The sequence below is a fragment of the Heliangelus exortis genome, chromosome 13 (assembly GCF_036169615.1).
Source record: "Heliangelus exortis chromosome 13, bHelExo1.hap1, whole genome shotgun sequence".
Classification (NCBI taxonomy): domain Eukaryota; kingdom Metazoa; phylum Chordata; class Aves; order Apodiformes; family Trochilidae; genus Heliangelus; species Heliangelus exortis.
The window spans coordinates 5,801,883-5,829,725 of record NC_092434.1 but is presented as its reverse complement, the minus strand read 5'-3'; the positions used below and the strand labels follow the sequence as shown (position 1 = coordinate 5,829,725).

General features: G+C 36.3%; 1 long non-coding RNA gene across 1 annotated transcript in view; it reads right to left on the bottom strand.

The window, feature by feature from the left end:
* The window catches only part of LOC139801826 (uncharacterized), a 47,965-nt gene extending 20,690 nt beyond the window's left edge, over window positions 1-27,275 (bottom strand). The window contains exons 1-2 of the long non-coding RNA XR_011728341.1: window positions 27,166-27,275; window positions 5,035-5,096 (exon numbers count right to left, since the gene is read on the bottom strand). This is a non-coding gene — a long non-coding RNA (uncharacterized lncRNA). The remainder of the gene's footprint in view (window positions 1-5,034; window positions 5,097-27,165) is intronic.
* Window positions 27,276-27,843: the final 568 nt, after the last annotated feature.

Sequence of the window (27,843 nt, the reverse complement as noted above, 5' to 3'; positions counted from 1 at the left end):
GGCTTTTTGCTAAAACTTTTGGAAAAAAAACACCCCAAAACAAAAAACCAAGAATAGAATTATGGTTTTTTTCCTCCCAAGCAAAACAGCAAAGCTCTTTTGAAAAACATTTTCAGAAACATACATGCAACAGACATCTCCCTGAAAATGAGGATATGTTGGAAAATGTCAGTTATATCTATGTGGAATCAAAGGAGTTTACTCTTCCCCTGCTTGCACATGCAATGCTCCAAAAAGCACCCTTTTTTTTTTCTTTGGTTGATTTTATTTCTTGTCTTAGGCAATTTTCAAGAAATCTTAAGCTTCCTCCCTTTTCCCAGGTCTAATTATTATGCATATAGTTGAGATGTATCTAGAACTACATTTCTACAGTCCTCTGTTTCTAACTGTATTCTCTTCACAATTGGTGATCAGCCTAAAGTTTGTAAGGCTATGAATAAAAGTTAAGAAGCAAAGCACATCCCTATTGTTATGATGTGCTGAACAAACAAAATGCATTCTTTTGCATTCTGTAAATGGATTATTATCTTGTCCTTCAATACTCAGATGGTTTCCTTTAGTAAAAAAAAAATTAATAGATCATTTTACAGCTGAATAACGTTTGACCTTGGAACTACTCAGTGAAATCAATGAGGCAAGCTGGTTTTTATGCAGCATCTCTGTACTAAAAAGGCACTTCAGGCAATTCCAAACATGATAAAGCACAGCAACAGGAAACACTGGTTTCTTGAAACATGAAAAAGCTCGAATGCTCTACAAGGCTCATAGTTACTTTTATGTCAACTTCTAAATATATACATTTTGTCACAATGACACCCATATAGAAAGTTTCCATAACTGCTACACTAACAAGATGTTGTGATCCTGTGAGTTTCATCACAGCAGAGTATTTTGAGCAGTTTTGGTATTTTTTTTTAGTTTAAAAACTCTCCAATGACTATCAGCATAGAGGTTTTTTAAGCCAGCAACTTTTAAACAGACTTGTCTTCAGAAAAGCACAGGTGAAGCCTGCTATGATAGTCTAATATTACTATAGTCTAACATTACTAAGCTTAACTCTCAAACTTCCAATCTTAGAAATCCAAATCCAAACCACACTATTAATGTGTGGTCTGGAAGAACATCTTTTATACATATTATCTGTAAGTTGATTCTGCTCTGTCACTTGAAACTAGAGTGCTACACCAAAAAGCAAAATCACTGAGACAATTACTGAACTTGAATTCTAATGATTAACTATTCATGGAATAAAATACTATATAAAAGTGTGCTAGTGTGTTTAATGGATAGATTAAGAATTTCTGATCTGCCAAGCATATCTGGTCTGGTCTGAATGAATGTATATAAGTGTGATACTAAATTCAAACCTGCCTGTAGCTTGAAATCAACATGGAAATTCCTGTCTGGGGAAAAATCAATATGTAGTTCTAGTGAACTCCTGGTCCTCCTTTGATGGCAGGCATTTAGTATAATGAATTCCAGCAATCTCCTTTTTTCTTTATTTTTTCTTTTCCTCAAATATTTAGAGACCCTCAAATATTAGAGACTCCTGCTGCCCCCCAAGTCCATGACAGGCTTCTCATATTTGCATTTATTACGCATTGTTCAACCACAACCTTATCATCATCTTCAGTTCTGACATGAATCACTATCCAGATAATAGCTACTGGGTATTTCACAGCCATGTGCTCAGAGACAGAAGAAATTCTGAATGATCAGGGCTAGAAAGCCAGATGTCCCTCCACCATGACATAAAGGAGGCAATGCAGAACACCCATGGATTTTACCTGAGATAACAAAAGGATTGGAAATCAAGGATCTCAGCATTTTTCCTACCCTGTAATAATCTGCAAAAATGTTTTCAGCCAGGGAAAACAAACACAAATTTGATCCCTGCTACCTGAGGTCTGTTGAAAGGTCAGTAAAGGCTGTTATTTCAGTTTTGAAAGACAAAGTTCTGTAACATGGAACAATTACCCCCTACATGATATAAAATACAAATTAATTTTTGCTGATTATTATACACTGAATTCATTTTAGAGAACAACTCACTGGAGCATAAATGTCAATTTCATTATTATTTTTCTAAAACTAGGATTCAATTTTGCATTTCTATCATATTAAAAAAAATAATTTTCTATGTAACTCAGTGGGATATTCATATGTGCTCAGAAACTAATGAGGTATGGGAAATAGACACACTATCATAAAAGGAAAATTACTAAATGAGAAAAAAGATTTTAAAAGGATCTCTTAGAGTAAAAAGAACAATTTCATCACCAAATGGGACTGCTTCTTCACTGTATCTCTGTACTTTACCATCCCAAGTGGCCTGTTCATTTCTGTAACTATTTTAGAACATTCTTCTGCTTTTACTGATTGAAAGAATCCTGTTCATTAAACATCTTTGTAAAGTAGTGTTAAAAAGAAAGATGAAGAAGTTCATAAAGACCATCTTAAAAATGAAACTGCTCATTTATTTTTTGACTGTAGTAAATAAATGGTATTCTAAACCACAAACGAAATAAGGGGAGCACACAGCTGCACTGGTAAGTAACACCCCCTCATTATTTTAACTAAACTAATATCTTTGTCACCTTGAAGGCTGAGTAGTGCCCCTTTTCATTTGGTGCACTTCAGATAAAACTGGATGGTCAGTGCTCTCATACAGCTGCTTGCCATAGTCCAATTCTTAAGGAAATCTGTGAATGATTTAGATTTGTCTGCTTTCAAACTTAATTTTGGCAACTGCAAAAGGATCAAGTGATTTATATGACCTCATTCAAAGGTATTCAAGGTTAACACATGCCCTGAAATAGCGATGGTTTGTGATGTCAGCCTGGACACAAGTGTAAGGTATGACCCTCAAACAAACTGGCAACAGTTGCTATAAAAGTGCCGTTACAGATGAATTTAAAATACTCTTTTTAATTAAGAGCTACATGTTCAGAGAAAGTTAGTGAAAGATGTCTCTAAGCAGAGTGAGAAAAATACATATTCATATTCTGATAAGGCAATCAAGATGTTGATGTTAATATTAGAGCAATAACTTTAATTGTATTTCAGCAAACGAATGGCAATTAGAAAACAAATTATCTCTGAGAAGCATGTCTGCTGCACAGCTTAGCCCCGAAGGCAAGCCAAAAGCTAAACCTTTTTCTTGAATTTTAATGCAGAAGATAAATAGACACACCTCTGGAATTATTCTAAATAGAAATACCATCAACTGTTTAAAGTTACTCTGAGACACAAATGTAAAAATTGCCTTTCCTCTTGAAGTGTTTTTTTGCTGCTGTAACAAACATTAGCATGCAAGAGCCAGTTATTACTTTGTGCTTTAAAGATGGTTGAAACGTAACAGATGTTGGCCATGCTAATTAAAGAGCATATGTGTATAGTAAATGATTTCCAATTGGGTAATATTTAGTACATAAATGCAATATCAAAGATTCAAGGTGAATTTTCTTGATACTTTTCAGTGCTATGCTGTTTACGGTGACTGACCACAGCAGCAGCCATACTGTTTTTTGAAAGAAAGAAACGTGTCCCCTGCTTTGTGTCTGACCATACTGGCTCTAACAAAAGAGCTGGTAAGGTTGCTTGAATCGTCTGTCACCCAGAATGAGAGTGGACAGCCAGTATATATGGCTCCATATGCCACAGGGTACCAAGAGATACACTGGATTTTCACCAATGCAAGTGAGAGCTAAAATGAGCTAAATATCACCAGATGTAAAGTTACCTTCTGTGATAAATATGTCTCCTTCCAATAAAAATATATTTCCAGCCATCAGTGTTCTTTCCTCTTCCCTGGAGACAATATGCCCCATCAGTCAAGACGAAAGTCTGTTCTTACAACCCATTCACCTCACTGCTGCAGACCTTTTTGGTTTGTATGATTTAGCATGGAATACAATTTGCTGAAACAGTGGTGGTATAAAAGGCTTTACTCAGGCATTGCTCAGTGCTCCACGGTTTCAGTCATACTGTTCAGAAAATTTATAATATCTTCTGATCAAGTTTGAATGGTTTTAATGATGCTATAACTGAATCCTCCCAGATTGCAACAGAACATTACAATTTTCAAACATCAAATTATGCATAAGTGGTAAAAAGATGGACTGCAACTGAGATCTTCATCCTTAAAAATCTCCTCACTCAGAAAGGAAATTGGTGACAATTTCTTGTTGTACCTGCAATGCAATGGTCCATCTTGGTTCTACAAAGCAATTAAGTACCTCATTAACTTTAAGCACCTGCTTAATTCCCATGGCTTTGAAATCAGTGGGAGTTAGATGCTTGTTCCTGAATGTGTGCAGGAAAAACATCCTTGTTAAAACTTGCAAAAGAAGATTACAGATGCTAAACTTGTTATAGACTGGTTTAATAAACTTTATGGTATTTAACCTTCAGCTTTTGTTACATGGGAAATCAAACTAGTGTCTGATTATGTGACATGTGATGACATCCACGCTGTATCTTCAAACAATGCACCAGACATTAAGTGACTTCAACAGTCTTATTTATGATTTGGAATTATAATAATCTACTCAACTGACAACTACTGCCAAAGGGGGGAAAAAGATCTAGGGAAAAAAGGAACAGGAATCTTCTTGATGAAGCTTCAGCTTTTGGTAGACTGACCATAAAATCTTTTTAGTATGAGTTTCAAACTAATGGCTCCAAGATTTGCATAAAAAAACCCTGACATTTTTTGAGGTTTGCCAAAGTCAAGATGGCAGTGGCTGGGTGTCTCACAGCATTTTAAATACATTTACATATGATACGACAGCCTCACAGTATCTGTGTTCTCAGAAAACAGTTGATGAAATACAGATGTAGACTATAAAGATGTAAGAGTTTTCCAAAAAGTGTCATTTAAATCCTGTGCTGAAACAATGGGAGACAGGCCTGTTACACTTGGGTTGGATACAACTTTATAGCATTCTCTGCAAGTACCTACTAAGGAGAAATGGAGGGATTACAGTAAGCCTAAGAGAAATCACTATAAATTTCCAGCAATAAGACACATACCTCTTTGGCAGGATGAGGTAGGGGAGAAGTTGTGAGAGCAGCCACAGCCTGTGTATTCTTGCCTGCAGAGACAAGAAACAGCACTATGATGTATTTTGCAGAAAATAAAAACGACAATGCTAATCCCAAAAAATATTTTCTGATGAGATGGTAAGGAACAGAATTGTAAGCTCACTAAACTACCCACCGTCACCTCTACATTAACAAATGAATCAAAAGTTTTTATTTTACATGGTAAGCTCCACTGTGATGCGGCAAAAAAATTTAAAAGCAATACACAAAAGCAAGCTGGTCTAGTGGGAGCTGACCTTGTCCATGAGAGTGGGGTTGGAACTGGATGATCTTCAGGGTCCCTTCCAACCCAAACCATTTGGTGATTCTGTGAATGGGGAATCAATGGGTCTTACCACCAGGAGTGAGATTTTTATGTCATATATGATGTTATAAAGAGTGATTTTTCAACTGTTCTTTGTTTATCTTTCAAAATGTAAATGAAAATTTCCAGTAAACTTTTCAAGCAGTGCATTCTTTCCAAATGTGTTGTGAAAACTACTTCTCATATCTGTCTGCATTGCTTTAACAGCAAGAGACAGGAAAAAGCTGGTGAGGACAATCCAAAAGGCTATTGCATTAAAATTCACGAAGGGTAGTTTCTCCCTTCAGTGTCAGAAATAATTGCATATACACTGAACATCAGAGCAGTTCTAGAAACTGCAAACATTATAGGCAGCAATTCCAATGTGTTACAATGCTTTGCATCTGCTAATATCTTTCTGAAACTTAGCCAGTGATTTTCTATCCTTAAAGTTGTGACTGAAGTGGTCATATGATTTAGGTAACAGTCTAGATCACAAAACCTTAATTATTTCCAATGTTAGAGATGCTGTGAGAAATGTATCTGATAAAAACTTCAGTACTGGACCTACTGATCTCATGTGGAAACATATCAACTGAAAAGAATTCCTGTAGGGATTCCTAAGCTCTAAGTTAAATAGTAAAATATATTAAACACACACACATAATTGACATTTTTCCATTTATCTTTGCAGTTTTAGTGAATTTTAAAAGTTGACAATTTAGTGCAAATAATCTATATTGAGGACATCAATCTCTACTTAGCCTCTTGGCATAGAAGCTTATTATATTATTACATTATAGTGTGTTAAAATTGACAGGGAAGCTTCAGTGACAAGCACCTTTCATCTTACCCCTATTTTTAAAAACATTTCCAAAACAAATCTATCATATTTAGCATTTGGACACGTTACTCAACTGACAGGCCTAAATGTTACTGAGCGACAGAACTGGTACAAAATACACTGCATCAATTTTGAAGTCAAGGGAGCTTCTAGTGTGGGAGAAAATAAGATTTTTTTTTTCTCCTAAGAGAGACAAGCCAATTTCTTTTACTACATTTGCTAACAAGCATAGCATTAAGAGGTCAAACACCACGGGTCTATTTTTAAAAAAAGGAAAGGACCATATAGGATGCAAATGATCTACACAAACTATACATCTCTGTGTACATCCACACACATTTGTGTGAAGCACAGCACATAAGCCCTGGTGATGCAGAAATATAAATGCAGGGTTCCCAACTTACAGGTAGAAGCCATTCCTACTTTTTCTGAAAGTGAAAGGTGGTAACTGACACGGGTTTCACGCTGCTGTTTCACAGTGGAGGAGAAGGCACCTCTAGCCTACCTATTTGAATTAGGTACTTTAATTAAATTAAATGATCTTTGAGGAATTGAGTATAAAGAGAACAAAAGAGAGGGAAAAAGATAAATGAGGAAGTGGAATTTAACAGCATTTTATTGCACATATCATTATGTCCTTTGCCTTCATAATATCTATCAGTAAAATGCTTTCTGAAAGCGAAAATGAATTATTTTTTCAGAGTTTATTAATTAATCACATCCTTTTTTTTATGAGGGACTGATTATTTAACTTTAGTCATAATGGAAATGTTGAGCTTCTTAATATCAGACTGAAGTCAGGTAAGAAAAGAGCATTAATTAGTTTCTTTCCAAAAAGCAGGTAGAAAAGGCAGTTTAATGATCTAATGTAGGCAGGTATAGACCCTGATCTCAGGTGAAATCTCATTACTGTCTTTCTTTTGAATGACTGTTAGTTAAAATTCTCTTATTCTGAAAGTTACTTTGTGGCCTACATGAAACCAGTACTCAGGTGCCTACATCACAAGGTTACTGTCAGCGCTGTCAGTCTCTGACATAAATGTTGACAGGTTTATCAGATAACGAAGTTTTAATGGGCACTGAAGCTGAATGCAGCTCTTGACCCTATGGGGAGCACTCCCTGAAGCACACACAGGGAGCACTGCGTGAAGACTTTAATTTGCAATAACATCTAATGGACTTGTTCAGTGGAGAAACCAGATGATCTCCTTTCTTGTTATTTTCTCCCTATTTATTACACAAGTATTCTGCAAAGTTTTCAGAGAAAAAAAATCAAACCTTTCTTCTCTGGAAAGGTTAAGATGAGAATTAGAAGTGTGGGGGTGTGGTTGTCTGAGAGGAGAGAGATGTGCTGGCATGCAATATATGTGTGTGCATAACACGTAACAAAAGAGAACGTTGGCAGAACACAGCACAGATTAGATGTTTGAGTGTGCAGAAAACTGCTGAAAGAAATAAAAAAAAAAACCCAACACAAAATTGAGAGGGGTGTCTGCAACACTATGGGGCACGTCGCCAGAAGAAGGGTTTCCTCCAATGTCTATCCCTTTTTTACATGTTAGACAAAAGAGAAAGTCTGGTAATGTCATAGACCTGTTATTAACATGTGATAATACTTTGAAATAAACATGCTAAAGCTTCAGTACATCTATCTGAAGCATTTAAACAGAAATGGGAGACAAGTCCTTGAGTCATACAATCTCCTCCCCCCATTATTTTCATGAATATGCATCCAGAGTGACAAAACTTGCCAATTAATTATGAAAAGTGTAAAGCACCTTCTCAGGTCACTTAAAAGTGAATTTAGTGCCCCTAGTGTACTATAATTAAAGAAGATAACATCATCAAAGGTTGAGATGTTGAAGGCAAAATACTGAGTCTTTCTTCCAGTAATTGAGTTTTATAAATCAGAAAATTCAGTTGATATAATAGGACAAATTTTAGCTTCTGGTACTATTCCATCACAGAATGATCCTGCATTATACTTTCTGAAAATTATGTTTTAGCAGCTAGAAGCTGAAATATTTTACACATTTCAAACTTAAATAAAGAATATGAAGATCAAAGAACAGGTAGGAAAAGTTGTTGCCTGTTCATTAGAGAAGTAAGTGAAGTCCTGCAACAACTAATTCAGAAATCTCTCCAGACAGCATTAACCATGGAACCACACCATGGAAAGCAGCCATACAGACAGATGTTGATGTTGACAAAGTACATTTATTCTAAAGAGTGACATCCATCTTCTGCCAAGCATAAGAGGTATGTGACTACATCTGTTCACTACACTAAGGGAGCATACAGGCATAGGACAGAAGAAAGGACTGACATAAAATAAAATGTTAATTAGTGCAGAGTCCCAGCTGAACCATTAGGAAGCCTGTATTTCACAAGCCTTTAGGATTCCTGTATCACAGGTCCCCCTGAAGGCGACGAGGGCTGTGCACTTGGTGTTAATGAGAGAAAAAACAGATCATAGAATCACAGAATCATTTTGGGTGAAAAACACCCTTAAGCTCATGAAGTCCAACTGTTGACCTAGCACTGCTAACTGCACCTCCAAACCACATCCCTCAGCATTGCATCTGCATGTCTTTTAAATATCATGGATGGTGGCTCTACCACTTCCCTGATCAGCCTGTTCAGTGCCTGACAAGCTTTTCAGTAAAGATATTTTTTCCTAATAGCCCATCTAAATCTCCCCTGGCACAACTTGAGGCCATTTCCTCTCATTCTACTGCTTGTTATTTGGGAAAAGTACCAGACCCCACCTCACTACAACCTCCTTTCAGGTAGAATATTATAAGGTCTCCCACAAACCTCCTTTTCTCCAGGCTAAAAAACCCAACCCCAGTTCCCTCAGACACTTCTCTTAAGACTTGTGCTCCAAACCCTCCACCAGCTTTGTTGTCCTTTGTCTACACTCTAGCACCTCAATGTCCTTGTAGTGATGGGCCCAAATTGAACAAGTATTTGAGGTGTGGCCTCACCAGTGCCAAGTAGAGGGACAGTCACTTCCCTAGTCCTGCTTGCCACACTATTTCTGATGCAAGCCAGGATGCTGTTGACCTTCTTGTCCACCTGTGCACACTGCTGGCCCATAATTCATCTGCTTCAACAAACACTCCCAGGTGTACAGTACAAATAAACCACCTTATTTGAGATTTTCATGGTGCTTACTAACTGATAACGTAGAAGTCATAAAGTGACATTGGTCATCTGTGTGCTTTATGAATAGGCAAAAGTACAAATTTGTGTTTAGAAGGCAGAGATTTCCTGGCTAATATAAAGAATGCATGAGATTTGCTTTCAGCAACTTTAGGCTGATGGTCTTGGTAGGACAACCACCACACACTGTATGCTATTTACCATCCATAGCTACAGGCAAAAGTGTGCTGTAAGATACCAGGTACGATCATCTACTGGATTTGCAACAGGGACACTGACAAACACACCTCCAAGAGACAGTAAATTAGTAATTCTATTATTATATCCCCAAAGTAAAAGTAAGAATAACTTTTTTTGATATGCAGTAAGTGAAGCATCCTAAGTTTGCTCTGATAAATTGACATTTTTAATAGCAGTTTCTGTACATTTTGTCTGGATTGCATGACCTGCCAGTTACTCACAGTCTTTGCTTCAGTATTTTGTGACTTTTATCCAAATATTTGATATCAATAGCTTCATTTTTTTCTTGGTTTGCTTTGTATGCTTTTGCTGAGTTGCATTATGCAGTCATTAAAAATGAATAGCTAAAATAAAAATACTTCATATAAGAAACCATGCTTAAAAATTAATGGTGTTTTAGCAAAGGCTGTTACCCATAACTTCACAAACACAGCAGAAACTTCATAAAGGAATAGTTAATTAGCTGAAGATATCATTTGTCTGTGTTCTTCATACATTTTGTGCATTTGGAAAAAAATCTTATAGTTGCTTCATCAATACAGGATTGCACACACAGACCAGACAGGGTAAGGGGTGGCTTAGGGCTACTTTGCCCTTTGGGCAGTGTGCTGCCTGCTGGAGGAACAGCACAATTTTCCCGCCACTCACAGTGCTTATGAGAGGAGGAAATAACTCTCTACAAATTCATCTTCTTTGGATAAATTAAGGTTTGCAGTTTTGTCTGGATAAAAACAGTAAATTCCACTAAAAAAGCTACTGGGGATATCTACCAGAGAACAGAAGAATAATGAGTCTTGTTTCAAGAAAACAAAGGGAAAACCCCATATATTGTAGTAACTGGATTTACATGAGGCACAGAGCCACAACAGCCTGATACCTCACTGTTTCTCTTTTATATATGGACTGCAAATCCATCAGCCTGCTACAGTCAGAGAAACCAGTCACAACAGGACCACCTCACTGATGATGTTAAAAAGTATTTAAGAGATTCACTGTGTGCTTTAACTGGTGTATGTTTGAAAACAAAATCTATTAAAAAAAATGTACTTACAAGGTGCACAGATGCAAACAATTACTCAACATACTGGAAAATAAACAGTGAAATAATACAGGCAGTGGTTATCCCTGTTTTGATTTTATATTCTTAACTGCTCAGAGGTTTCTCTAAGTTAGTACATGCAAGACTTCATAGTGATAGGGAGAGAAAGGCAAAGAAAACATAAGCAGAGAAATCACCATGAAAAGAAATGGATATGCAGATATGGCAAAAGCAATTGAAGATGTTAGTACTGATGCCATGCTTGCAGTGGAAAAGGTTTTACTGGTTATTTTCTTCTGCCATCATCATGAGTGCATTTTTCATCACTTAAATTACATAGAGCTCAGCAGACAAAATGGCAGCTGAGATTCTACTCATGAGTAGGTTTAAATTAGGCAAATTATTCATCCTCGTATTTTTACAGAAGATCAGCTTCAAATTCATTCCACTATATGATTTTGAGTGACTTTAACATATGATTATGAAAGTTCAGCTATTCCATTTTGGAAACAGTCCAATTTACATTCCTCGTATCTGCACATAGTTCTGCTTTGCAGTCTCATACATTTCACTGAGTTGGACTTCTTTGCATCTGCAAATCAGAATTCCAGTGATTGATTACTGAAATTCTCTCAAGTACCCACTGAACATCACAGAAGTGTGTAGCCTGTTGGTATTGATTTAGAACTGATGATCTCATTAGAAAGCCCTAATTCTCAACATAGCTTTGGTTTACACAATCTTTAATTTATTTCTTAAAAGCTGATTGGCCAGGTATTTCAGCCTCGTGACTGTCTTCTCATCTTACTAGACATCTGCTTTACTTTTTGAGCATTTAAAAGGTCATTAATCCAAATGCTAATGTAATCAATACTATTATTAAATAAACTATTAAAAGTAAATTAATATTAGGTAACCTGATGCATTGTTCCATAAGGTTTTAAAATGTGCTTATTATCAACACATCTAAAGGAATAGATTAAAACAGTGTGCCTTTCAAAAAATAACACCAGAAAGCTTTAAAAATTACTGTCTCTGCTATTTAAACATTGTCTTATGATGAAAACTCTAAGGAAAATATATTAGTATTTACTTTTTGGTTGAGCTAGCTTTTATACTGATGCTATTTTTCACAAAGCCATATATGTATATAAAGTTAAATTTTACACACAAGTGAAGATCTGGAAATTGAATTAATCTGGCCTTAGAAACAGGACACATCCTGTGTTGTGGGTGGAGGTTGATGCCCATTAGCTGAAGCTGTAGAAGGCAAAGGAGATAATGCTTGGTACATATGTCTATTTCAGACTATGAAATTCCACAGATTATATACAAGTATATATTTATTTTCTATTCTGAGAACAGAAACCTCCTTACAGCTATCTTATCTAAGCTGGCCCAGTTAGCCTTCATATTAATATATCTCATATTTATTCCATGCTCTTAAGTACTAAGTGTTTTTGTTGTTTCTGCATATGTAAACACAGGTCCTGATTCTGAGCTGCCAAGATGCACTACTCTACTAATTTAGCTTTCATAGAGATGGTGGCATAAAATCAGCATTTGCTGAAAGTTTTGGAAAGAGTATCTGCATTTTGAAAGGCATTTATTTAACAGGCTGTCAAATAAAAAAATCTATTTGAGAAGTCATTGTAGGCATGAGAAAAAGTTTACTCATTAAAAAAAAATAATGAAAAATAATAAAAACTGAGCTCTTGCAGCAACACTGTTAAAGCTTTTTCCCTTCTACCATGACTGGGAAATCCTGAGTACCTTCAGTGCTTCCATTTGCAGTCTCTGTGCTATTTACCTTCCTTCTCAGAGTTTCTTTCTGTATCCAGGTCATTGTCTAAATAGCTACATTCTGCACCTTTGTCTTGAATATTAAAACTTTATGGTATACCACGATTCCTTTAAAATACCAAAATGGACGGTTTCTGGGAGGAAAAAAAAAAAAAAATTGCCTTTTTATGGTAATGGTATCCCTGGCATTCACTTCTCATTTACTTGCTGTACCAGCTTTTTAGGCTTTTTGTGCTCACCTTCCAGGCCCACCATCAGCCTGGATTTCTTCTGTTCTGCCTTCTGCTAACAAATCTGTCAACCTAAACTGCCAGCTGAAGTGTTGGGCTGTGGAAGCTTTTGGGAGGAAAACAAAATCAGACCCAGAAAGGTCACAGTTTATAATCACAAAATAAACAATGGTCAGAATTTGTATCCAGAAAATGAAGAGTTGGACTTTTGCTACCGTAAAAATGAATGGAGTGTCCAAACTTCAGTATCTGGCTATTCAGCTACCAACTTTGCACAAAACAGCTGCAGTTGCACCAAAATACAGTCTTAAGCATATTATTTGGAAGAAATTGTTAAGGAAAGCAAATTGTATCTGATAAAGCTGAAAGGACCCTGGAGAAAAAAGTGTTGCAGAGATTATTCCTATATAATGATACCAATCTTTAAAAATCGCAGCTAGCAATACAACAGGAGTGACCCCGGTTCAGCCAAAAGAAAGAACAAAATACAGATTGATGAGTAAATCACTTGTTATAGAAAACTAGGATTTGTTTACAGAATCTGAACCTTATGTACTGTTTCAATTTGCTGGTTGTTGATCTTTCCCTTGTAATCATTAGGAAAACACTTTTTTAGAAGGCCAAAAGCATGGAAATGAAGGGTTGTGGAAGGAGTAGAAAGCAAGGGTCAAGGTTGGTTTCAATTTATATACTAATGGAAACAGCCCAAAATAAGCTGTTCTAGTGCTAAGACAGTTTGGCTGAAGAAAGACTATTTTAATGGATCAAAGCTAGACTGCAGTAGATTAGCCTCTGACCAGCTGGCAGCTGATATGAAGACTGCAACCAGTATCAGTGCAGGTGAATATTCATGGCTCAGCTATGAATGATTGCTTGTTCAACCCCATCCTGTACTGGTGTTTTGTTTTGTGGAGTATAAAGATCTAGGAACTTTTTCTAATTTAGAAAAGTATGAAAACAAAAGGAGTAACTGGACAGTTCTGTGTTCTTTCTGCTAGGATTGAGAAGTGAGTACAACCCATAGTAACAAGGCTCCCAAGAAAAGCAAAACTACAGCGAGTAGTGAGCCTCCAGCAGCAGCACTGCAGAGGCTCAATAGACAGAGCTCACAGCATGAAGTGATGAAATGGCTCCTGCTGCTCAGAGGCAGTATCCCCACAGCAGTGACTCTTCATGTGGTATAAAACAGCTTGGTAGTTTTTAAACTGAACTGATAAATGCTGACAACCAGGGGGCTTTAAAAATAATTTCCTCGATGGAAAAATATCAATAAAAAGCCAATCATACTTCGGTATGAAAACATTTTCTTTCACTTCATTTTACTTTTTTCATCAAATATTTAAGTTCCCCAGTGTCTTGTTTTAAGTATCTTGCACATTTTGCTATTCTATCCACAAGGGGTGACATAATGAGTGCAAGGAGAGGGTAACTAAGTGATGTGTAACAATGTAGTGCTCTTTTGTAGGGTGAATCATAAAAAGAAATTTTTAGAATAATATTGCATAGAGCACAGAGGATCTAAAATGACAGGGCAGAGAAGAGTGGTAGTAGCGAGAATATTAAGAGATTAGAAAATATAAGTATCTCAATTTTGAAGAGGTTAATATCAGAGCACTCAAGTATTGCTAGTCATACCATGCTGAGCATTGGGGTAAACAGCAAATGCAAATCACCATGGAAACATCCTTAGGTCACCAAGAAGCAACTGCTGGGAATAAGCTACCACATGATTCAAAGGCTGCTTAAAGTTGCAAGGGGATGTTATTTGATTCACTTCAGAAACAAAACAGTCAACCTGATCTCTCCAAAGTACCATCTTGGATCATACTTACAGCCAGAGTAAAAACAAATTACTAAAAAAATTCTTCGCAATTTTTTTCATCAGTATTTTTAAAACAGGTTACTGTGCAGTTCCCTAATTGCTTGAAGTCTGCAATGGTAAAGACTCCAAACAGTTAATGCATTTACAGCATTTTTTCAGTGAAATTACTCAAAATGAAGACAGCGTGCTTCTAAAATAAAGTACTGATGCAGGGTAGTATTTCATTATGCATGTATTGCTGCACAGTGTTCTCAGTAAAAAACAAGTTTCTCTGGGACAACAGTGCATCTATTTGCAGTGACTAAGAAATATATTTGCTAACAATTGTCAAAACTGTTACGCACGAATGCATCCTCACTTGTTGCAAGCTCCGTGTGCTTCTTTCTTCTGGCATAAAATTAAGATTACTCTGATATGGATGCAGTTATTCTTTTTTCATTTACATTAGAACTACCACAATCTAATAATGGACGTATTTTGATTTTTTTTTAATGGATGTTGTTGGTAAAGGATGAAATCCCTTCCCCGAAGTGGTTCCAACACTGTGGTTTTGCTGGCTAATCAGCACCAGAAAACAACAGTTGAAAGAATATATTCACTTTGCTTCTTCCTAAGAATAAACTGACATCTAAAACCATAAAGAAACCCTTAGCACTCTCTAAGAGATGATAAACATCAAAGAAACGTACGCAAAGCTTTGTTCTTTTTATGTCCTTAAAAAGTGCCTTTTGTTCACATGGTATTTGGGTCAGCTACCCCATCTCACAAACAGGAGGATCAGAGCAAAAGCAACCCGTCAAATGAAACCAATTGCTCCATAGTGTTAAGCAAACATTACAAACATCTATCACTATCTTCACCTTTCATGGAACACCAAAGGCTAAAAGACATAAATAACTTCTGTTTATTGAGGACAAAGTTCAAATCTGCAAGGGATAAAAATGTCCCAACCAATGTTTTTCATTTCTGATTCTCTTCTACTGAGGACATAATATCAGAAATATTGTGTTGTCACAAAAAAGATTAATTTTATTTTTTAAATTAGTTTAAAACCTTGCTTTTTACTACATTTACTATATTATTTCAATCCCAGCTCTAACTTATTACTACATCTTGTGTATAAAAAGAGAGCAATGGAATAGAATTGGAGAAATAATAACAGACAATAGAATAGAGTGATGTTGGCATTGCCTGATACTAGATTTTGAGATTCTCTGGTAACATTGCTTTACAAGTTTGTTTAATAAAGACACTTTTCTTATTAGTTCTTCATCTCTACTAGGGCAATGTTATTTTAATGAAACAGAAAGACCTTAGGATTCATTGTTCCTTGAACTCGTTTGGATGTGTTATGTTCTCTGAAGAATGTATCTTAGTATTTACCTGCTGCCCAGAATACAGGGTTCTCTCTGATTTCAGCAGCATCACAAACCTATGAGGGTGTATTTGTATCCTTTGTATCTCCTACTATGCACAAATACAACAGCTAGGAAGAATATGGCCCTGAGTGACTTTTAACCCCATTCATGAAACGCCAGTTTAACATCAAAGTTTTATGCTACATTAATATCCTATCTAACAAATTTAAGAGAAAGTCTTTACTGTGAGTTTGTCTTGAAATCAATGCCAGGAAGGATTAATTTTGTCATTCTTCAGAAGAAAGAGAATAAAGTTTCTAATATGCTCTTGGTGAGATGAAGAGGAAAGCAAGCATACCACACATTACAATGACTTGAATGACTTGACAGCTGTTAGCTAAACAATACAACATTAATTTTCAACATTTTTGCACATGGCTGGGTGAGAGATCCCTTAATCCCAGTTCCTATTCTACTTCTGCCTCATTGTTGCTGTCTCTTTTTGTATCACTTATTATAATCAGTTTCTGCTGCGTACTCCCTTTCACCTTATTATTGTTGCAAAACTAAGGTACTAGGTTAATTCAGACTTGCTTCCCTGGGGTACATTAAGATGGATTTAAGTACTTTATTGAGACAGTCTGACTTCAAAAGCTGCTTTATCAGTTACTACCAGAGAGAGAGAGACCCATCCATGACAGCAGTAAACTAACCATAAATTCTCATATTCTATATGCTGAATGACTTTCAAAAGAAGAACTATTGATTTTGTCATTTATGAATGGATTTAGTCAAATTAGTCTTTTCATTGTGCACAATAAGACAGCATTGTGATTAGGAATTAGAGGATAAAACTGTGTGGAACAAATGGAACTGCCATTTTTGGAACTCTCAGCACAAATTCAATAAGCTTTAGTTATGCCACCCTGATCATTTTGTTCATGACCAGCTACTCTCCATATTTTGATTCTCCTCAAAGGAAAGGAAAAGCAGCCTCTGCCTTCAAGAGGCACTTTGCTCTCCAGAAGACTTAACCTTTCAAAGAGCTCTCATGTCTTTACATTTGAAAGTGCTAATAACTTGTTTGCCAAAATGGCATTAGTATTTACAGACGTACTTGAAATCAGACAAAGATTACACAGTGAAATAAACAGAGACTGTCACTGTCAACAATAAATTAAGGTTGCACTGAAAACGTAAAATGTTTAGAGTGTGGCAGACATCAGCCAGCAAGCATTATTCTACTCAAGGCCTCTGAACTTTTCCAAACATTATGAGCACTGGTAGGGCCTGGGTACCTTTTCCTGAAGAGCCACTCCAGATGGTGATTTCAGTAGCTGGGCTGTATTGCTGGAAACAATAAAGCTAACACTTGTGTCCTGATTTCCATCCCCTTTGTGTGGTGCCTGGCATGAATATACCATCTCACAGATAGACAGAGCAGAGAGTCAGATGAAAAGCCACCAGGGAGGAGAAGCTGTGTGCCAATATTGTGTAGCCTGTGTATGAAGGTGTTTGTGCATCCCAATGCATGCATAAATGGGTAAGCAAAGAAATCTTCGAATGAAAAAATGAAGTATGTCAACCAGCCCAGGATTTGGTACTTCATAATTATGCAACTGAAAAGTTTCTGTATCTAAACTTGACTTAGGAACGTAGAAAAGCCTAGATTTTTTAGTTTCATCCACAAATGCAATTTTCTAGCCATTCCTGTGTCAAATTTTATTTCATATTTTTCAGGCTACAAGAGAAATTACAAGGCACATGCTACATCTGCACTCTGAAGAGGGCTCCTATGCATTCATACGCTTTCTTGGAAATTTGGACTTTTTATATTTCAAAAACCTTACTACTATTTTCAAATTTATTACAGTCCTAAAAGATTAATGTCTTTGACCTGATGTGCTTTATTCAGAGATGCCAGAAACAACGTGAAAACAAGCATGGAAGGTGCCCCTGCCCATGACAGGGGAGTTGGAATTACATCTTTAACATGCTTTCAATCCAAACCATTCTATGATTCTATGACTGTAGTGAATTTCTAAATATCAAGTATTTCAGTGACCCCCCTTCACTTTACGGAGGAAACTGTGCATATCTTACATAGCTGATGTATGTCTGTAATGTAGGTCTAGTGCTTCAGGCTGGCTTCAATAAGAACAGTTATGAGAGTAATTCCAAGAGGCTGAAACAGCACAGGAGCTGCAGTGCGTCCTTCTGGAGTGTGTAATGAATCCACTGTATCCTAAAAGCATCAGTCCGTGCAGGTAGATCAGGATCCACACAAGTCACACACTTCTCAAAAGCTTTGGTCTTACTGCATGTGTAATATACAACACATCTTCCAGAGCTGGAAACATCATTAGTGCCCTGTAGATATGCCACAGTTTTACAAACTATATTTAAAAGAATCTTTTTAGAAAAATGCATCACAAATCAAATCAAAATCCAGATACTCATCACATAATGACTTTTTTTTTTTTTTTTTTTTTTTTTGATTATTATTTCCCCCCCCCATTTTACAGGCAAGTGTTAGATGCAGCTATTGTCCTCATTCCAGAGATGGGAATGGAGAAACTGAAGTTTGTGCCAATGTGTTCAGGCTTAACTACTGATTGTTCCATGGAATTAAGCGAGGAGGGAATAGAGCCAGAAAACTTGATGGCTTGACTAGCTCTGGCTGCTGGGTACTTGGATCCCTCACAATACCAAGAACATTTACTCAGGTTCCTGACTTTATTTTTAGTTTCAGTGCTGGTTATATGACTTGTGCAAGCTTATGGCAGAGCCAGAAAGCTGCTTTGGCTCAAACTTTTAAAAATCAATAACCACTATGTTCCAAGTACATTGCAAACTTGCCCTACAATACTGTGAGTATAACAAACCTGATTAGAATACACATTGGATATTTCAGAGCTAAGTAAGAAACATGCTGACTATAAAATTTATAATCTGCTAAACACAGCAGATTATTTGATATCATATTTCTCGGATAAACCATGAATGAAGTATAGCAATTCCCACCAAAGGATAATATGATCCTTAAATATCTTAAATAAATGGGTAGGGATGTGACATGGAAAAAATACTGGTATGGAGGTATTAAACTGTCTAAAGTCACTAGGAGTTTTGACATTTAACAGTAGAGGAACGGAAGAACTTAACTGAAGATGAGCAATCTTTTGCAAGAAATAACTTCCCTGGCAACAGTACCAAACATAGTATCAGATTAAGAAAAAAAAAAAACCAAAAAAAAACAAAACGAGAAAACCCACTGATGCATATCCATGCTTATGCAAAACAGGTATATAGTGCATGCTTAATTATAATTATATCCTTGGGCACTGAGTCTAATGCAGATGCAAGAAGTTAAAGACATCCACGTGCTACACTTGGTAAGAATAAACAGGAAGAAAGCAGCTAAGGTATAAAGCAAAGGTGAGAAAACACCAGTGATTTGAGGTTTAAGTATGGCATCATAGAAATATTTATTGGGCTCAGCTCTATTGTCAGTATATTAATAGTGTAAAATTAGCAGAAGAAAACCCATCCTTTGTCTCCTGTCCTCTAACATAACGTATCAGTACTTAGGTGCTTTAAAATAGGGCATTAATGACTTCTGAGACATAATGTAATTATATAGAATAATAACAACCCCTATCCTGAAGTTTGTGTAATTTAAGCAGAAATATATGACATGACTTCAGCTGGTTCATCAGAACAAGGCTTAATTTTGACATTTACATGGAAAGAGAGTATCTACTTCAGTGACCACTGCAGCTTTCATTCATATCATGTTAATTCTAACATGTTATCTGTGTAAGAAAGATGTGAAGAATGTCCTTGAGCCCTTCTGCAAGTCAGGAAATACTAGGAATGTGTTGTTGAGAACATTTTCAGAAAGCGATTTTGTCAGGTTCCTATGAGAAATTGTTCCTGAAAGACCAGTTCTTTGGTTGCTGAAAAAAAAGTAGCTTTTTAGCTACACAACACAAATCTCTTTGACAGTCTAGGACTTATTGTGCAAATGCCTAAGCCAAAGGGATTTTAATCATCAACTTTAATGTGTTTAAGAACTCAGCCCTAAATAATTCTGCCATTACTATGGCTGGTTAACTGTGTAAGCTCAACTGTTGTGTTATTAAAAAACAACTTTGCAAAAAAATAAATCACAAGATCTCTAGCATCATCATTTGGAATATGAAAGGCATTTGTATAACAGGTTTGTTTATGCAGCAGTAATTTTGCTCTTTTTCCCTTGCTATTAACTAATAATGCAAAGCAAAATGCTCTCACAGAGAAAAAGCGCCTGCTGTAAACAAATGTTACACCCTTGGAGGCTTATGCTTTCCTGTATAAAAAGCAATGAGTCGCATGATGTTATATATTTGAAAAAAAAGGCACCCTAAAATATCACTGCATTTGACTTTATTTAAGGGAAATTCAGATGATCTGAGAATGTGCATACAGGTGTGACAAAAATGGTACCCTGAAAACCGATGAGATGCTGAATATGAAAATCCATTAAGAGTTAGGGAACCAAATGACAGGTCTGAGGTACAGGATATTATCCACATTATTATTTTAACACCTGAGTTTAAATTCTGGCTTATTTATGTTGTTATCTTAGTCTATGTTAGACACTATTTACAGCCTGACACATCTGAAAACTGATACAGTGAAAATGAAAACTTTTCTTCAACTTTTATGGTAATTTCTGCTTTTTTCTTACATGCTATCCTTCCCAAAATAATGCACTCACTGACAAAAAAGCCATTTGAATAATCTTTATATATACAAGTTTCTGCAGAATGGAAACTCAAGAATAAAGAAGCAAGCTGAATACCTAAGTGCAGTCTGAAACCTAAGGATGCTTAAAGATTATGTTATTCACTGCACAAGTTTCCACCATTAGAAAGACTTCTTCATGAGGGAAAATTGTTCCTGGGACTGAAATGCTACACATTGTGTATAAGACATTTATCCTCAGAAGTCTATGAATATATTAGACATTAGAAACAAAAGCAATTACTGCATCTTAATTAAGGGTAAACACTGGTAGGCATACGTTATCTACAAGAAGAGCTATATGTCTGAATATGACTAGATCTAATCTAAAATGAGTGCTGAGATTAGCCAAAATCCTCTGGAGATTATCTCTGTGTAGGACTGTTTTTATAATCTTGTTCTAAGGCTAAGATCAATGAAACCTTAAAGAAGGATTTAGTGATGATGATAGGATTTTCTCTTCTTGATAGATTGTTAGGTGAAAAAAACAGCTATATTAATAGGAATACATTAAAAAGTTTCTTGATGGTGCACTCACACTATGTAATACCCCTACTATAAAAAGGAGTTGTAAAACAATCCTTTATTAATGTATGGACCACTTTTTCATACTGGTAGTGCAACTTCAGGTGCTCATGAAACATGAATCTTTCTAAGATGCCAAATTTAAATTGCAAAGAAAGGAGATTTGGGCAAAGATTAAAGCTAATGAATATACTGAAATCTGTCTTGGCTGGGTGAACCTTATCTAAAGATAGTGTGTTGCTTCACATGCTTTCAAACATCCCAGTGTGTTAGTCACACTTCTGTCTCCTGATGGGGTGTTCTCCTTATCAGCAAATGGATTATATATAATTATTGTCCATATACTATAAAATTCTGCTGAAATACACTCTATTCAGTTATCTCAGAGAATAAATATTCCTGTCATTTCTCAAAGTCTTATAATCCCAAATAATCCAGGAATAAAAGAGAATCTGCAGACAATTTAACTGTCATTGAAAAACACGGAATTATTAGTATGAAATAAAATGCCAAGCTCCCTCTTTTTTCTTGCAATATATAAAAGACCTATTTAACAGCAGTACTTTTACAAAACATTCATGTTTGTACAACTGTTTTTACATGTTTGTATCAGCTGTTTTTATTTCTAATTTCAGCAATACCAAATAATTACTATACATTGATACTACAGTTAATTACTACTGTCAAAACAAACTGTACACCTGTTTTTAGAATTTGATGCATTTCTTTTTCTAGATAGCAACTACAATGAGACCGAGTTTACCTTTCTAGGAATTGCTGTATGTTGTCTAAACAGAAAGGAGGAGGAGAACTGGTTCAAGAACAGACAGACATACAGCAATAGGTGAAGTGAAGAAAAGAGATAAAGATGTGGATGGGAATAACAGATAAAAAAGAGCAGGTAAGAAAAGAACAAAGACCAGGCAGAAGAGAATAAGTTGAAGAAAGCTGAAAACTGGTTAAGAGGCCAATTACATAGAGTACAGTAGGCTATGGTCCATTTTAACAAAGATCTAGCAAAAGAGCAAGGTAGGGGAGTTGAAATATAACTGGACTGGAAAGCAGTTTAATGACAGAGAGCAAGGTGGAAGTGGCAAAAAGAATATGCAGGAACTAGATGTTATATAAAACTTTTATGCAATAGGTGTACATTTGGCAGTGATTTTAATGGGAGTCAGTGTTTACAGTGAAACCACCAGCTCTTGCCTTTGAAGACAAGAACTTGAGTGCTAGGGTTGCAGCCACCATCCCAGACTATACTGGGACCAAAGTGAGCTACCTAAAGGAAACCACTGTGGGTACCTCATGCAATAACTAAAAAACTGGTTATTTTTAGTAAACAAATTTCCCAGTTCAGTAATTCGGTTTCTGTAGTGCCACCAGGCAAAGGAGAAGGAAAATTCAGTAGTCTGCAAGATATGTGATACTCTTATTGGACACTTCTAAATTTTACTCTGAATGCGGAACAGTAGCGAACTGAGGAGCTACACAAATGCAAACTGAAGTAAGAGATGCTGCACATAGGAAGATAATTAAGTGCTAATTAGTACAAATTGGGTGAAAGTAATGTGCTAGGTTTTTACTAGGCAATAGGGATAATTCCACAAGTCAAAAAGCTTGCTTTCTTTTTATCTACATCCCAAGGTGTTTACCTATCACCAACCATGGGGTACCTTTTAAAAATCCCACAGAAGATGTGAGCCACATTCTCGGTTCAATTGAACAGTAATGTTTTATATCTGAGGCATTTCAGAGGGTGATTCAAGTGAAGAAATATTACTAGAAACAGATCTGATGGGAAAATATGTATTAGTGTCCCACAGAGCACTGAGATTTCAATCCCTCCCATTCTGTCCTGAAACAGAAATCTTGAGAAACCAAGAGCAGGAAATGATTAAAAAAGGAAATAAACTGGGAAACCTCATGAAAACTGTCCACTTGCAGTCTGCTTATCACAGTGCTGCTCTAAAGTGTGAAAGAGATGGGTTCAACTCCTCCTCTGATTTTCACACAGCAACTCAAATTCGGAAAGTTCTTTTCCAACTGAAAAAAGCTTCTTTCAAATTTTGTGTTTCAGCAAAGCTCTGCTTTTGACAGGCTTGCATTTTCTGATGAAAAAGCATGTGTCACAAATTTCTGACACAGAATATTTCTGCATACAAGATACATTCAAGAACCAGTCACTCACAGACAACACACAATGTTACAGTAATGGTAAACTGTTCCCAGCTCCTAATCCTCAGTGGTTTTAAAAGAGAGAGTCTTAATTGTACAAAAAATGTTATCAAATTTCCTGCTTGTTACAGAAGGCCTGGGCTCAGCAATTCACAAAGACTCAATGTGTATATACCAACAGTCACAGCAAAACACGTGAAATGTTTTAAAGTGTTGATTGTAAAATGCTGAGCTATACTAACATTGCTGAAGAATCTGCTGTCATATTTGGCTAGAAATTTAGATCTAAGGAAAACCTAGCCATGGGTAACTGCTAATTTTTGAGCATTTAGTTAATTAGTTTTAATTATTGCATCTTTCATATGTCCTCCATTCTCTTTCAAAGAAAATACAATGATGAAGTTGATGCCACACCTAGATTTCAACACAGGAACTAATCCACCCGACTGCAGTTTAATTGCAGGAGTAAAATGGCTGTGGCACATTGAGTAATATTTTAGTGGTCATTTTCAGGAAAATTATATGTTTGTATAGTTTTCAGAGTGTGTAATATCTGCCAGAGAGACAGGAATTTCTATGAAGAAACAATTTCTTGCCTTGCCCTGGTAAGTAACATATTTAAATAGGAGTTCTACAATGTGTATTATGTGCAGACGGTCTTTGAGGGAACTGTTAGAGTCTGATAGCTAAATACCTATTTATAGATGCTTTGAAATACACATTGAAGACAACCAAAGTGGTATTGGTTCTTCCTGGAATGGTTCCAGGCGTTTGTGCAAATATGTATTTAAGATGCATATACATTAAACAGGAATACACAAAAAATCCCACCCTTCGGGAAAAGACAAGTAAGATGCTCTGGATTTGGTCTGAAATGCACTACAGTCTTTGCCCAAAATTATTACTTTCCATTCCCTTTGATCTGAAAACACTCAACATCATTTAGCAAATACTCAGCACCCATCAGAACAGCAGGACAGAAAAAGATTATAATATGTCCTGGTTTGGGCCAGGATAAAGGTAACTTTCTGTCTTGCACTTTTGCTTTCAGCTAAGTCTCCAGAGTGTCACCACAGCTGAATGTAAGCAAAAGTTGTTGTATATACACATTTTCTCTCCTGATCTGCTGTTCTTGCTGTTTTGGCTGAGACTCAGAGACAGAATAGCAGGTCATACACTCTGAACATGTGCAAATAAACCATTTTTGTTTGAAAGATCCAAGAAAGCACACTCTTAACATCTTCTAGGCAAGAAACAAAGCGTCAAGACTTGTATTGTTAAAAAACTCAATACAATTTTAATTATAAAAAATCAAACCAAAACAAAACAAAAAACCACCCTGGCTTCAGTTGAGTTTCCTTTAGAACACAAAATCCCCCCCCCAAACCAAACCCAAACATTTGCCACATCTATCTAAGTATCTCCAAGCTGAGCCCAGCTCCCTCCAGAAGAAGGAAATAAAATTTCTGTCTACACTTTTGACCTTGTTTAAAGAGACATTTCCATCTTAGCTCCATTCCCACTTTAACCTCACTGGACTAACCTCTCAAGGCAGCACAAAGCCTACTTCAAAAGATGTCTCAAAGAAGGAATTCTGAATTCAAGGGACAGAAGCCCTATTTACATATCCTGGACTAGAGATAGAATCACATTTCAGTGGGGCTTTAGTCTTTACTTACTCTCTAAATAAACCTGTTCAATATTCTTTCAATTCTTATTCATTCAAAAGCTGAGAGATGGTCAGTAACTGCTACTCTCAATGGTTTTCAACAGGATTTTCAAGTAATCTTGATTCTATTTAAGGGCAAAGTGCTGTTTACTTTAATGGGCCAGAATTTAGACTGATGCAAATAAAGTACCTGGGTAAAGATTAGAAAATTAGGTCATCAGCTTACAAGCCTTTTGAGGGTAGGGAAAGTGGGGTATTCCTCAGTGCCACTAAGTCTACATACAAATAATTGCACTTAAGACAGCTGTGCTCTGTGGGGAAATTTTCAAGCTGTAAATAGACTCAAATGTTTGCCTTTGTGTCTGAGTGAAGTGGTTGGTCCTGAAAGCAATTTGACACATTTTATTCAGTTATCAGCTGCTGCTAACATAAACAGTTTTGAAAATCTCAACTAAAATACATCTGTGATCACTTGGGCTGGATGGAACAGAATGGTATGTGGCTATTTGGGAAAACAGTGTGCAATGAGCATTCACTGAAGTTCAGAATTCAGTATTATTCAGATGAATCAGTGAAAACATTGGATATACTGCTATTTAAGAGATATAGGATAGAGTGAAAGCACATTCTTCATCCTTATTAGCAAAGTGCAGTTCTTTTTCTGCATAGTATGGGGCCTGCAGTTTTCTCTTTTTTGTGTGTTCATTGTGCATCTTATGGTTTTACAGTTCATAGGGGGGGGGGTAAAATCCTGAGAAGATGAGTGATTGCTATGCATACAGGGTTAAATAGGCATTCCAGACAACCTCCCTCCATTAAGATTCAGTTGTTTTTACACAGTGTTTACATCAACCTCACTGCCAGTTTTTTTTGACATGGGGAAAGCAATTTCCTTGAATAACATATCATTTCCTACTGTGTACATAAGTTGGAAAGCATTCTTCTTCCTTTATGCTGCAAAAGGATTTGTCTATAGTCAGTTATTTTACCTACTAAGCCTTGTAAATCTAGTGCAGAAAACAGACTCAAGGACCATTCGATCTTTCTCAGACAGGGCTAACAATCTAGGACGTCTGTTCTAAAAAATTACTGAGTAAAGCACAAGACAGGGGTAAAAGCCAGGAGTCGCAGTTATTCCTGGATTTGGAATAACTATGAGATTCTGGAATTGCCTGTAAGGTATTAATGAAACTTGGGATTTAGAAAGCATAAAATATAGAATGCTAAACTACAACTTCATGACATTTCATGTCCTTCAGTTAGTTTAGATGATTGTATCTATGTAAGCTGACTCTGCATTCTATACTCTTATTTTGATTTATTTGATTTAACTAGTGACATAAATAGTTGGACAGAGCAGCAAGTAAACTGTGTAAAAAGAGTGAAATCTATACACGGGTGTACTTTACCAACTTCTTTTTTGAGTCAGCTTTCCTGATAAAAAGGGCTTAATCCTCAGTATTTTTCCATTCTGGTTTATACCGTGAGAAGTAGTGAGGGAGAACACTGTCTTGTTCATATTTTGCCCAGAAATTTCCTATTATTTGCAGGCAGTCTGTCTTTGAGGGTTTAGCATGGAAAATTTCATACCCATGCATCCATCTAGAATATCAGCATTATTTGCATGGTATCTCTGCACTCTTCAGCTATTAAAGTATTTTGCATGATACCTGCTCTTAGACTTGTATTATCACATGCTCTTATCTTGACTCATATTTATCCTTAGAAGTTGTGGTTTTGCCAACAGGCTCCCTGAGGCTTTAATCATGCCTTGGCAGAGGAACTGACTCTATCAGTGAAAACTGTACAATGATGCATACTGAAAAGAATTATAGTTATAAATAATGCCACTACCAACTCATGAGATATGCTGTAGTTTTTTTAAGAGGCAGAATAATATTCTCTAAGGATGGCAGAAACGTTAGCAACTGTCTCAGATTTTAACACCATAAATTAAATTGAGTATTAAATTCAATGACAGCAACACTTGGATAAGTAAGTGCTTCTGTCTAAATAGCATGGAAGACTCAGCATCAGGGGCCATTAATAGTTTTCTAGTCAGTTACTGAACTATGAAACACAACCAGAGTACAAAGGAACACTTAGTGTTACACAAACCTTGCTGCTGAAAGAGCTACTTCCACTCTCAGTAGTACCTCCTGCAGAGAAGGTTGGCTGTGCATCCTCAGACTGGGGCACATTTCTCCAGCACACAAGAGAACTTCTTACAGCTGTAGGGAAATAGGAAGAGAAATAATCATTAGATCACAGTTGTGATAACATTTTAGTAGCAGAGTTCCAGGCACCAGAGACAAAAAGGGTAGTGAAGGTCATGTGATGAGAAACTCATTTGCAGTTCTAAGGATCCACAAACTGAGAAATCAGATCATATGCCACCACACCTAGTTTTAAATAATATAACCACTTACACTTTAATTTCTTCTGGTTTTGAAAACCTTATCTTCAAATACTTAACTTGCACATGCTACTCTCTACATAGTATACAACTTGTGATCTTGTTTGGAACTGAACTTTGCACAAACTTTGCTTCTGCTTTCCTAGCTCTTGATGAGCAGGATACACAGGTGTAGTTCTTCCTTTCTACCTTAGAAGAAATGATCATAACAACATTATATCCATGGAAGAATTACCAAGACAGTGTGCAGATTCCTTTTTACATTTGTCACTCAAGAGTCCCCTTAAGACTCTGCTGTTGAACCATTTGGTCTGGGTAATAGCTATAAAGCACAGAATCCCCCAGTATACAGGCCTCCCCAAGCATCTCTAAATATATTT